The sequence below is a fragment of the Octodon degus genome, unplaced genomic scaffold (assembly GCF_000260255.1).
Source record: "Octodon degus isolate 3935 unplaced genomic scaffold, OctDeg1.0 scaffold00217, whole genome shotgun sequence".
NCBI classification, from domain to species: Eukaryota; Metazoa; Chordata; class Mammalia; order Rodentia; family Octodontidae; genus Octodon; species Octodon degus.
This window is the reverse complement of record NW_004524793.1, coordinates 3,370,537-3,384,489: the sequence shown is the minus strand read 5'-3', so window position 1 is coordinate 3,384,489 and position 13,953 is coordinate 3,370,537. Positions and strand designations below refer to the sequence as shown.

General features: G+C 38.1%; 1 protein-coding gene across 3 annotated transcripts in view; it reads right to left on the bottom strand.

The window, feature by feature from the left end:
• Stxbp6 (syntaxin binding protein 6) overlaps positions 1–13,953 on the bottom strand; it is a 310,200-nt gene that overhangs the window by 241,233 nt on the left and 55,014 nt on the right. The window contains exon 1 of one of the 3 annotated variants that reach the window (XM_023705304.1): positions 10,659–10,690. The exons of the other annotated variants lie outside the window; for them this stretch is intronic. The gene's annotated coding sequence lies outside the window, so the exon portion shown is untranslated. Of the gene's footprint in view, positions 1–10,658; positions 10,691–13,953 lie in introns of those variants that run through there. 3 annotated transcript variants of the gene reach the window in all.

The following is a 13,953-nucleotide window of genomic DNA, read 5'->3' as shown; positions in this document are numbered from 1 at the left end:
CTTCAGAAAATGCAAGAATGATGGAACAAATGCATTCTGAGAGCCAAATTAAAGTGCGTTAAAGGCAATGTGTCTTTTACCATAATGCTTTTTAAATTTTATTTATTTATTTGAGAGAGAGAGAGAGAGAGAGAGAGAGAGAGAGAGAGAGAGAGAATGAATCAACAAGCCTAGAAGGCCAACTTTGGCGACAGACAAGCATATCTCTCAGACTTCACCTCTATCCCTGGCTGCACAACCCCAAGCGCCCAGCTTCTAACACTGAAATTGTGGTTGCAGAGCTTGGAAATTGCCCCATATCCCTCACCTTCCCTATGTCACTGCCGTGTTGGAAGGGCAACAGAGGATCTGAGACACCTCCAGGCCAGGCTAGGTGTCGCTGTTTTCTACCTCATGCCCTGGCTTTATCACTGTGACCAGTATACTGCAGGGAACTGAAAGTTTCAGCTTATTTGTGTGTTTCCAACATGACTCTGGTCTTCTGAAGGCTAATGCAGTACTGAGCTGAAAAAAACTTGTCTTAAATACATGATACCATCCTCTCCCTTTGCTTCCACCTCCCTTGTCTCATAGTTTGTCATTTAAAGGGTCCTAAATAAAGCCACAGTCACAAAAGTGACTGCTGCTAGCACACAAGAACTCTTCTTTCCCTTGGCTCTGTTGCTTCTATACCAAAAGCAAGACATGCTTGAGCCTGTGATGATACTGTCCACATTCCACATCTCCCTTAAACATGGGAAACATATTTTTTTAAACAGAGAAAGAAATAAAAAGTCTAATTTACTATCTTACCAGCTTACATAAAAAATATAAAGCAAGATCACAATCTAAGGGTGAGCAAATATAGAGGGCCACAGAGTAAGTATTTTCAGCACTGCAGATCATACAGTCTTGGGTACAGCTACCTAACTGTTGTCTTGTTATGAAAACAATCATAGAAAACACAGAAATGAATGGACATCACTGTGTTCCAATAACACTTTATAAAATAAATGGCTGGCCTACAAGCTGGAATTTTGTGACCACTGATTCTAATACAACAAATATTGGAAAATCACCCATAGGAAACTCTGACAAGATGGCAGATTTTTTTTTTTTCACCCTGTCAGAAAGAGACACTGGTATAACACAGGAAGGTAGAAGTGGTGAGAAGAAGCTTTCTGTTTTCCAGCTTCTGTTAACATTTACAGTAGAAAAAAAGATACTAAGGATCCCCAGACATTTTATATTCTGTATCAGCCAATGACCCTCTCTTGATGGTCTAAGATTCAGCCAGGAGGCAACACCTCTCTAGAGGTCCAAACATATCCTTCCCAGACAGCATACCAGCTCTACAGCAATCCCTCTTCTGAGTTTCTAGGTTTACTTAGCAGTATCCATTCTTTTTTGTCCTACAGTCCCAGGAATAGTTGCTTCCTGAAGTTTCTAGTTTCTAAACTACCTCTGCTTCCATTCCTTACTCTTTCAACTGACTAATACCCTATGTCCCTACTATGGCTTCTATCTAAATGTCCCTCAATCTCTCCTGTACTTATAGGTGGTACTTCTAGGAGGTGATTGGATCAAGGGGCCAGGTTGGATCCTCATCAGTGGAGTAATTTACTAATTAGTTTGTGGTTAAATGTGAAGCCATATAATGAAGCCTTACAGGAGGAGGTGAGTCACTGGAGAGTGTGGTCTGGAAGGTTTAGCTCCTTCCTTCCTCCTTTGATCTCCCTTTCTCTGATTCCAACCAGCAAGCCACAAACTAAAACTATTTCTCCTCTTTCATGTCCTTCTGCCACACCCTTCTTGCTTGGAGCCTGCTAGCTATGGACTGAATTCTCTCCAACTTGTGAGCCAAAATAAACCTCTCCTCTTTTAACTTGGAGGTATGGGTACTTTGCCCTATTGAAGAGAAAGTAAGACACTTCTTCAGTCCCTATCTCAAATAATCTCCATGTGGAGTATTAACTAACCTTGCATCTATTTTTGAACTGGACTCTGAATGATACAATAGTTGTTTTTAGTAATGGCATCTGGGAAATAAACTTGTAAAAAAGTAGACTTTAAGACTGATTTCTTACTTCTTTGACCTTTAACAATGATAACTTCCTTGAACCCTTCTAATACAGCTCCTACATAGCATTTATTGTGGCTTTTCTATAGTCATATCAAAGTCTCACCATTGGATAAGAAGTTTAACAAGGCTCTCATGATTCTAGAGTCATTCTTTCTCTTTTTTCTTGCCACTGCTTCCACCTCCTCTAAGCCCAAAGAACTCTACACTTCTTTTCCAGTTTGCTTCTCTATGCCTTCAAAACTGTTTCCTCATCTTGTATAATGCCCCTAAACCATTTTATGCACTCAGAAAAGTCCTACTTAGATTAGATTGCCTTTTCTCTAAGAAGTCTTCCCAGACTTCCAAGCATCTTAGACTTCAACTGTTAGAGTAAAAATGATAATTATTAAGTCTGTGTACTTAAACTGTATCCTCTAACTCTATTACATGAAACTATGAATTTGAAGAAGGCAAATGTCTTAGCCTACACAGACACATATAACAAAATGCCATGAGCTAGATATCATAAAAAGCAGAAGTTTATTTTTAACAGTCCTGAAGGCTAGGAATTCCTGAGAGCTCCATTTCCTGGTTCAATGGCAGTGTTTTCTAACTGTGTCCTCATATGGTAAAAGAGACAAGGTAGTTCTCTGGGCGATATTCTAAGATTATCCCTAGTAATCATGTTCCAAAGACCCCACTTCCTAAAACTATCAATTAATTTTTAGTTTTAACATGAATTTGGTGAGGTTCCAAATATTCTGACCATAGCAGCAGCAGAACCCATGTTTATCTTGCTCACAGTTTTAATGCCACATAGTAATTATTAAACAATAGCTTGTTGGATGAATACAAACATCTATGAGTGCAAAGGTACTAATTAATAACTAGTAAGGAAATTTAGGGATCCTTTCTGAAGAAGTAGAATTTTGCAGTGAGCCACTAAATCTAATCTCCAGCATTACAGAAATTTTGAAGAAAATGACATTAGCTTTAGTTTCTGTAGGCCCCTAAAAAAATAGGCACAATGATTTAGAAATACTTAAGTGATCAAGTGCTTCTTATAAAAGAAATTTCCTGGGAATAAAACTTCTATCTTTTGTCCAAGTTCACAGGAAAAAAAAGAAAAGAAAAAAAAAAACCTACCTTGGATGCACACTAACTAAATTTGGAATCTGATTCCAAATTCTATTCCATTTGTATATTAAGATCCCAATATAGTTACTTTAGTGATACACTTATTTTATTACTTTCCTTTCACAAGATTTTAGGAACTGTATTAAACTGAGTATGGTATAAATCTGAACATTATTGTTAGAGATAAATAAATGGGAAAGAACGTGCTTCAATGAGACAAAAATAATATTTCTCTGATCTCTGTATGTCAATTTCTATATAACTCACAGATGTGCTTCCCTAATCGGAACCCATTATCCCCCTTACCTCAAGTAGCTTAAATAAATAAAAAAATAAATAGCTGAGTCTTCCTGTAGCTTTGCAATTTTGAGGGCAAAAGTAATAAACCTGTTATGGTTTGAATCAAGATGTATCCCTAAATCCTAATGAAGTAATAGAGTTATTTTGGAAGTGGTTGAATTTATAGTGTGTGATTGATTCACAGTACAATGCGGGGATTAACAGTGCTTGGATTAAGGGTGCTGGGATTAAGGGTGGGAGATTGCTGGGTCAATCTAATCTGCTAATTGGATTGGTATTGCCCTAATCCTACTACACTGGATAAAATATAAGTGACAGAAAGAGGCTTGTCTCTCTTCCTCCTCACTTGTTGCTTTTGCTGTTTTCCACTACCAGGAACTGTTGCCCTCTGCCATGTACCACCCTGCCTGGGAGCCAGCTCATTGTGGAATTAAAACTGTACAAACTGTGAGCTAAATAAACCTCCTTCCACATAACTTTGTGTGTCAGGTATTTGGTATTAGCAGTGAGAGAAAAATGACTAAGACAACATACCTGAGTTTTAATTCATAAAAATTTAACTTCCACAGTTTATGATAAATGAGTTTCAGATGGGAAAAGTGACTTACTGGGAACTGGAATTTGGGGAGGTATATTACACTCCAGTGAAAAAATAAATTAAAAGTCTACATTTTCCCGTGCCCTAAGATTTTGTGTGAGGCTGAACTTAAAGATAACAGACAAATTGTTCTGGCAAAGGAAATTTCAAGGTCATTCAAAATTAAGGTAGAGGGATTTTTGGCTGCCTTTAGACAGATTTATAGTGAGAATAAGGAAAAAAGAGCATAGAAGAAAGGTCTGAAAAACTTAAAAAATTGGGCCAAAGAGAGCTACACATAAAGTTAGAGCCAAAGCAGGTGTGGTTGCTGAGGAGATCATCACCATTAAAAGTGACATCAAGTACTTGGAAGCAGGATAAGAAGAAAGAGGCCTTGATGGCATTGCAGTACTTAGTAGTTCTACCCATCACAGGTTCAAGGGCATTTGAGAGGCTTGCCTGGGACCCCTGCTCAAGAAAGGTTGCCAAGACAATAGGTTCCCCAAGATTCATTTCATAATGCTTAGCCTATCCAGGTCCTCAGAGACTGCTACAGCCATGATCCTAGGGGCCCTGGCTAATGCTTGAGGTGGTAGCAGACTTTGACACTATCCATGTGATGCCAATTTTTAAGGCACATGAAGTATCAGAGCTGTGGGGCCAGGGAGTCTTCCAGCCATATTTGAAAGGAAGGAAAGGCCTCAGAGGCCAGGCAATGAGATATTGAAAAGTGAGTGTATGAAGCTATAAGAATAGTGCCAAAGGTACAGAAGAGGCCCCAGGAAGGCACAGATGCCAGGATCATGAGATATCTGCCCAGGAAAGCTGTAAGCAGAGAACACAGACAGCCCTGGAGAGAGGCAGGCCATATTAGGATTGGGTCACATAAGTCCTTTAGAGCTCGACATTTCTACCATGCACCCTAGACACCACACGCCAAGATATAGAACTTAAAGTCTGCTCTGCTGGGTTTTAGGCTTGCTTGTAGTCTCCTTTTATCCCTCTTATTCTCTTCTGGAATGAAAATGTTTACTATGTGCCATTGTGGTATTCTGTGGCTTACTTTTTAAATCTTTCAGAAGTTCACAGTTAAGAGTTTGCCTTAAGTCTTAGAGGAAACTTTGGACTTGGACTTTTGAGCACTGCTGGAACTATTGAGAATTTGGGGAAGGAATCTTTGCATTTGCAGTTATATGTGGTACAAGTGCATAACTTTAGGTGGAATTATGACTCTGTTATCCTATGATAACAGATCGGATCAGGTTCAAGTTGACAAAGGGTAGACTTGGGACAGGTAGCAATGGTCAACTGAACTCTAGGAGAGTTGACTGGATTATTGGAGGCTGTGTGCTATCAGCAGATTGGTTGGAAGGTAGGACACAGTGTGTCTTTTGAGGATACAACTCACTCTGGTGTTCTTCCCCTGCAGTTGGCTCCCTGACCACCATAAAGTGATTGCCTTTGCTCCAACATACTCTTCTGCCAAGATGTCAGTGCCTTGCAGCCAGCTAACCTTGAACTGAAGCCTCTGAAACCATAAGTCAAAACACACCCTTCCTCCCTATTTGTATCAGATATTTTGTCACAGTGACAGAAAAGCTGACCATTCCAATTCCTTATTGAGTAATTCTAATATCTGTATCATATCAGGATTTGGGGATTTTTCATTATACCTTATCTCTTCTATCTGTGGGTTTTTTTCTAATCTTTTAGCATCTCCTTTAACTTTTTAAAGGGAATAAAAAATAAGCAAAAAATTGAAAACTATAGAATTTCAATTAACAAGGTGATAAGAACTCCAAATTGGTTTTATGTTCCATATCATTGTCTTTCAATTAGTTGTTCAGATTACCAGATATAAACATGCAAAATTGGTTTAGAAAAAAATAAGCATTAACTGTGGAAATATATCAATTATAGCTGAGGTAAATTGGCCTCTAGTATGTTACTTTCTCTTTTTTCCATCATAGAGGAAAAATGTAGCATTATCTTCTATAATAAAGCATAGTCATTTGAAAACATTTTTTAAATGTATTTGGTACAGGATCTCACTACACAACTCAGACTCATAGTGATCCTCCTATTTTCAGCCTCCTCAGTGTTGAGATTATAGGTGTGCACCACCATGCCCAGTCTTGGTGCAGGCTCAGTGTGCTCAGGGGGTGGGGCCAGCACAGCGTGTGGTGCCAGGATTGAACTCTGGTCCCTGCTCTTGCCTAAGCAGGCACTTAGTCCACTGAGCTATCTTACTGGCCTCATATTCTTTAATTTAGGCATAAACATTCTTTATTTAAAGATGCATCTTCTGCTAGGTCTTTGATTTCAGTATACACATGGAGGTACTAGGCTAGTTTCTCAGACTGCCAATTGTAATGACATCATTTACATCATAATGAAAGGTGGATTCACACCACTTGTTAAAGTTAAACGGAGCACTAATGACCTCTGAGTATCACAAACTAGGTGTTCTTCTTGTAACCCAATATATGAAAAAATTCTCTAAAGCCATTTCCTGAGAGTATATAGGGTTGGACCAGTAGTATCAGGCTGCTATAATATCATTTAATACAGTAAATTGACATGCAGAACACATTTAGCTCTGCTATTCATCATCAGAAACAGGGAAGAAAATAAAACTCCAACAGAAAATGCATATAGTTTTTTGAAATTAATTTATGGTAGGGAATCCACACTACCACATTCTTATGGCTTTCAAAGTTCTGTTAAACAAATCATCATTTTTCTTTTATTACAAAGTTGGTCAGAGTTAAGCAACAAGTTATTACCAAAAGATACTATCATAGATTCTTAAGTGGAAAGGTCGAAGAGTCAAAGATGTGAAAATGATACTTCATTTCACTGACTTTTGGCAAAAAAAAAAAAAAAAAAAAATCTTCAACTGATAAAAGTAGCAAGAAGAATAATATTAGAGAAAAGGTCGGGCCAGCTTCTTTCAAAGTCACCTCTCAGCTTGAGAGAAGGAAAAATTCATCGTTAAGCCTAAAAGTGAAGGAACACAGGGATGATAGCCCCACAGTTGCAGAGCAGGACACATAGGCTGATGGAATCCAATTATAAAGGAAAGTGGCAGCTTTTCCTACAATTTATTTTCTCTCCCAACCTTTAGTGTCCTGAATTCTGTTAAGTCACCATTATATTGTTGTTATCACTGTTAAAATGTATTTTTAGGAAGGAGCATAACAAGTCCCAAGGAGAAAGATTTCAGCTATAATTTTAACAGGGGCATAAGCCTACTTATGGATGTGCATGCATCCTTTGATAGGAAATTCTTCAGTGAGTGAAGCAGGAGCTAAGATATAAACCTAGATACCAAACAGGAAATGATTAATTTGTCACACTTTTATTAGATTGAATAATACAGTATATGTGACATGAAATGATTTTTTTTCAAGAACAGCATAGAAATGTGGTTCAATCTCATCTCCCAGACATGAACCATAGGGTCACATATGGAACCAGAATAAGACAGCCTATTTATTTATACAGAAACCATTCACCACTCTCCCTCCTTAAATTTCATGCTGGGTAATTTGATATTGGATAAGGCCAGCCCAGGTCACAAAGTCAAATACAAGATGAAGCATCACACAAACTGAAAACAAAATAATGTTAGCAAGTAATGTTCAACATGGAAAGAAGAATTCACCAAGCATGAAGCTAGCTCAAGAAGCTCCACTAGTATAAGAAATCTAAATAAACAATTAGTCATCTAACATTGACTGAATCATACATCATACATAAATCATTGTGTTACATTTTGGAGTAATGACTAAGGAAGAAAATACAAAGATAGTTGAGGTTTCGCCTTCAAGGAGTACTTAGTCTCAGTTGTTAGAGAAATCAGCAGTAATAATAGGAGCAAATGGGAGTACCAGTGCAGAATGGAAGAGGGATGCTCATGATAAGGGGATAAAGAAGAAGAAAAAAGCTGATTTTAAAATCCCAACTCGCAATACCATGGTAAGCCAAATGAAAGGAGCCACTAAACTAAAAATAACAATTAAATTATAGTTGAGCAAGATTTTCTCAGATTACATTTTCTAATTTCCTCTCACTATGATTCATAATCCTCAGCAAGTAATAACTTTGATTCTTCCACTGTTGGCTGAGCTCAGTGGAATTCAACTTCCTCTGGACAATGCCATATCTGGTAAATGGTCCACATGAGAGGCATAAATGTTAGGGAGGGAGGAGGAATACTAACCTGAACTTTGTGGTTGACCATTGAAAGGAAGATTCAGGGCCAGATTCAGCCTGATGGAATCTGGACTCATGCAGAAATAAAACCTAATAAAATCATGTATCAATTTTTCAATTCTTAATAAAACCACATACTGTTTAAGCAATTTTGATTTTGGGATTGTTAGCTCTAGCAGAGAGTCCCACTCACAGAGGTCTGGATTATCACAACTGTTAGCTTTTTGAGGGAAGACTCCACATTTCTTTCATTTGTAAGTACTCCTATAGCACCTAGTGAAAGGTAGCACTAAAACAATTGAGGAAAAGAAGGAAAATATCAATAGTCAAGTCACATTTCTTGATTCTACCCCAAGCCTGGGTATGAGGGAAGGAGGAGTACAGCAAGGAGTACAGCATCTTAGACACCTGTACACATTTAGTGACGAGAACACTACCACCTACCTTCAAATGCATGTACAACAGCCACACTCAAAAGCCCTGATTAAACCATTCAGAAGAGAACAAGTAGCTCCAGGAAGCTGAGGAAGTACAATCAGTGCACCAAAAATGTAGTCTTTACCTTCCCAGTGACTACACATTGTCACCATATTAGTCAAGAAAGAAACAATCACTATCAAAACAAACTCACAACTATTTAATAGCTCAAATACCTCAGGACTTTGCTTCTTGCTGCCAAAAAAGGGATTCAGTCAGTGAAGTTCTCTTCCTTACACTGAATCAGGATTTCAGGCTGACAGGCTTCACTGTCTTTACTGTGATAATTCCACTGACTAGAGCTTGGTCACATGGCAGCATATAACAGTTTTTTTTGGGGGGTGGCTGGGGAGCTAGCTTGGTGGTTTAAATACCTGCCTGGCCAACGCAAGGGCCTGGGTTCAATCCCCAGTACCACATGCCGTGCCTGTGCCAGCTCTCCATAGTAAGACCATGTACCAAATAAATAAATAAATAAATAAATAAATAAATAAATAAATAAATGGATAAATAGATTTCACCAAAAATTTAACTGTGAGAGGACCAGATATCCATTCTTCCTGGGAACTCAGAAAAAGGAAATCAGATTTGGGTGAAAATTCAACAGCCTGTACCACTACAGCTTATAGCTTTTTGTTGTCCTTCCAAGCTTTCTCTTACTCTATTTCTGTATATTTGTATTTGTATACATGTGCAATATATGCACACACATATGTAAAACTACAATGCTATTAATAAACTTTTTATATCATGCATGTAACAAGTGCCAGGGAGACACTCAAATATGGTTGATACTCTACTTCTAAAAGAAAGGGAATAATCTAAAAGTTCAAAAGAATTGGCTCATGAAGAAATTCTGCTTTAAGCAAGGGAAACAAATTCTCCTTTACCCTATTTCTCCTAAGGTCCTTATCACGATCCACCCACAGAATACACATTAAGTGTTCATGTACCAGCTGGCAAATACTAATAGAGCATATAATTTCCCTCATAAAGGGCAGCAAATGCTAAGTATTGCCTTGAGGCCTTCAGTGATTCCATTTTCTGCCTAAAAGCCATCACATCTTAGGCACAGCACTTTTCTCACCAATATCAGAAGTTGGCTTTCTTCTGAGAGTATTTTTTTTAACAAATAAAGCATATTAACTTCAAAGGCATTTTATATATTAAACAGGGTATAGAAATAACCCTGCACTAAAATGTGGATGCCAGGCAATCTGCTAATGTCTCACACCAGCTTCCCAAAGCACTGACTCAAAACTATGACTGAGCAAACTGAGACATCAGCATGTGTCCTGGGCTTCCACAGTCCCTATGAAATGCAAAGTCATTGACACGCAAGTGATCAATTCTGTGAGTGTACTAGACTATATACCCTAGTTGGCAAGACACATGCAAGATTTCCCTTGATATCCTCCACAATGCCTCATATATATCATCTCTCACTAAGTGTTCATTGAACATAGTCAGTGTGACCTTTCATTCCTCATCAGGAAGTCCTCTGCAAGTATTCACATTAGACCTGTCAGTCTTTTTTTTTTTAACATTTATTTATTTATTTATTGTGTGTGTGTGTGTGTGTGTGTGTGTGTGTGGCCAGCTCAGCCCACCAGGGTGCGAGGCTGGCTGGCATGTGGTGCTGGAGGATCGAACCGTGGTCCCTGTGCTTTGCCAAGCTTGTTCCAAGTAGGTGCTTTAGACCACTGAACCATCTCGCCAGCCCCAGACTTGTCAGTCTTGAGGACAAAGATGAAGCTGTATGATTCATTACACATGCAACTTTGCAAACATATCTAGAATAAATACTGACTGGAATTATGACAACAATAATGGTGGCTACAACTGCACAGTGAGCCACAACATATAAAGGTCTATACTATCTCATGCCTGTGGGTCCCAATCGCTCACCATTGGTTGAACAAGACTCCAGGTCCTAACGTGGTGCCTTCATTCCTCAGCACACTTCCTGTCCTTTCCCTCCTCCATATATCCTGTCATCTTTTCACCTATTCAAGAAAATGCTATCGCCAATTTGACATTCAACATGTTATGTGTCTGTTTTCCCACTGAAAGCTCCATGAGGATAGCAAATTATGCCTATGCAGTCCTGCATTCAAAACAGTGCTGGACTGGCTAGAAGTACTCAACAAACATTCATAGCAAGAATTGATAAAGTAAATAAGATTATTTGTACTGCTTCTTCTAATTCTGAAATTTTTCATCACAGAGAGATGATTCCTGAAATGCTTCACATGCCCACATTCATTCAAATGCCTCAGAAGGAGCTCTCAGAGACAAGCTAATTTGTGTATCACAAAGCAGGGCTGCTAGAAACCCAATTATTGTTCTACCTTTTTAAAATCCTCAGATAAGCTGAAGATGGCCAGATCTCAGGTTTGGATACACTTTGAGGAGCTTTGCACTGAAAAAAACCACGTGCATGGGCCTGGCTTGCTTCCCAGCTGGCTCGCCAGTGTGCTACAAGTAGGTTTCTTGAGCTGCACCAGCACCCTCTGCATAAAGCCATCCAGGAGGATGGAAACTCCTTCTCTTCAGAAACAAATCTGCCTGAGCAGAACATGGACAAATATGTCAGGCCTCAGTGCCATATTAATGCATTCTGTAGTCAGAATCCATTCAAAGAAAAATTTTCCAAAGGTAAAGTTCAATTTTCCAAATGTGGCCATGTGCCTGATAAAATAAATTATGTTGTTAAAGAATCACTGGATGTTATAAGTTAATTTAACAAGCTGTTGCTTGGTGGAGAACTAACCATGTGCTATTTAGTTTTTGGCATATGGAAGAGAGGTGGCAGCACTGATCCTTACATATTTGCTCTTCAACTGATGCTCAAGAAGGAATTAAATAAAAAATCAAGTAAAGAGACTACCAACGTGAACATGTATAACACAAAAGAGACTGCACACATCAAAAGTTTCTGTATACTCAGAACATTTTACTTTAGAAGTTTTTAGGATAATGTACACTGGCATCTAACAATTTATAGAAGAATGGCTAAAGTTTTAAATCCCAAAGAGAATTGTTCTAACATACTTACCAAACGTTTCATTAAAATTTCTTCAAAAGGGTTGATTCAAGTTTTTCTAGTTCACAGTTCATAGTCAGTGTATCTGAATCAGCCCACCAGCCCAGCAGGCTGCACCTTATTATGTGCTGAACTAAAAGAACACACACCAAATTCAGACTGAAACAAATTTTTTGTTGTAAAATGTTGGATTCATTTAACAAAATTAAAGAAATGGACTGCATGACAGCTAAGATCATTTATACTTAGTTTGATTTTGGATTCAGATGAGCTTCATGCAAGATTCTTTAACAGAATCTTAAAAAGTATGGCGTTAAGGTAACAATTAAATGACATTTCAAAACAATTTACTAAGTGCGGAATTCTTATGCCATCTAGTAATATTTTGTGTTCTAAAACATAAACAAATAGCTTCAGATGTTATTTCAGTTTTAGTTCTTTTCTTCCAGTCTTAGTTGCAGATTTTTCTTTTACTTTTACATTTTACTTGCCTCATAAAGTACAGATATAAAAAGTACACAAATTACACAAACCAATACAATAACTAAAACACATTTCCTCCTAAAGATTAACCCTAAAATGTTAGATTTCACAATATAATGTAGTACAACCTAGTAAGTAAAAATTCTCTTCTTCCTCATGGTTAACAAAACCCCAGAAAGCTTCTCCCAGCTATCTAAAGAACAAGCCAGGGCTACAGAGCCACATACTCTTCAGGAACTCCCACGTTGGTGGGACTCTTTGCTAAAAATTGCATGCTTTCCAATGTGGTCTCTGGTCTTACATAACAAAGCACCAATATATAACCTCAACCAACATTACATCACACAAAATTTTACATTTAAGCTGGGCCAAAATACCACAAACTTGCTCAAGATGTGTTGCCAAATTTTCAGCAATAGTGGATGCCACTTCATGAACTGCAACTCATTCAGTAACCCTACTTATATACAGATAGCAGTGAGATATAACTCACATATCACACAGTTCACCTATTTAAAGTGTATGATTCAACAGTCCAGTTTATTCACAGAATCACACAACAGCACCAGTCAATTCCAGAGCATTTTGACTATGTTAATTGTATTAACAGTTATCCCAGTTTTTCCCTTCACCTCCAGGTCTTCAGGAGAAGCAGCTCTAGCTGTTGGTTACCTAGGAAACACGTGAGGGATACCACGCATGACTGCCACCAACCAAATCGGGCTCAGTGAGATTCCAGGGAATCGGAAATGGTCTCCAGAGTTTCCAAAGGTGCACTTTCTGTTATTCTGCCATAGCTTTGCGTCCTCTTGGGAGCTACCACCCGCAGACGCATTCCTGGAGTTGTGAGTTCTCACTCTGGAGATTCTTAGCCAAGGCACCTGTCACAAGGACCCACGAAATTATGGCTCCTTCTATGATACAAACTTCCTCTTGAAAAGAGACTTATGAACTACTCCAAAACTGCTTTTAATTAGACACAGGCAAAAATAATCTGACCCTCATTTCCACTTCAATAAAACATTTTCCTTCAGGAAACCTATTCAGGCAATCAAAATTAGTTCCAGTTTCTACTTGCCAAGCCTTTATATTCTTTTCTTGTAAGAGAAAGATGAGAAGTAAATAAGCAACACCTGAATTTTAAATCTGAATTCAAACTGCCTGGGGCTACTTATACCGCAGTAAATAAATACTGTAGCCCAAACTAATAAATGTTTCATACATATTTAACACATGTTTTTATAAAGCATTTTCTTCTGCTTAACTTAGCCTTGTTGTTATAGTTGCAATCTGTGGAAACCTACCCACTTGCCCTTCCAGTAGTTCAGTATATTTATGAAGAATTTTCTCAAAATGAAATACCTTGGAATTAATCTAAAGAAGTCAAAGATCTTTTCAAGGAAAATTACAGTACTCTAAAAAAAGAGATCGTAGAAGATTTCAGAAAATGGAAAGATATTCCATACTCCTGGATAGGAAGAACCAACATTGTGAAGATGTCCATACTCCCAAAATTGCTGTACAAATTTAATGCAATCCCTATCAGACTACCACCAACATATCTCACAGACATAGAAAAATCATTCCTAAAATTTATCTGGAACCAGAAAAGACCTAGAATAGCAAAGGCAATCCTGGGCAATAAAAACAAGGCAGGAGGCATTACAATTCCTG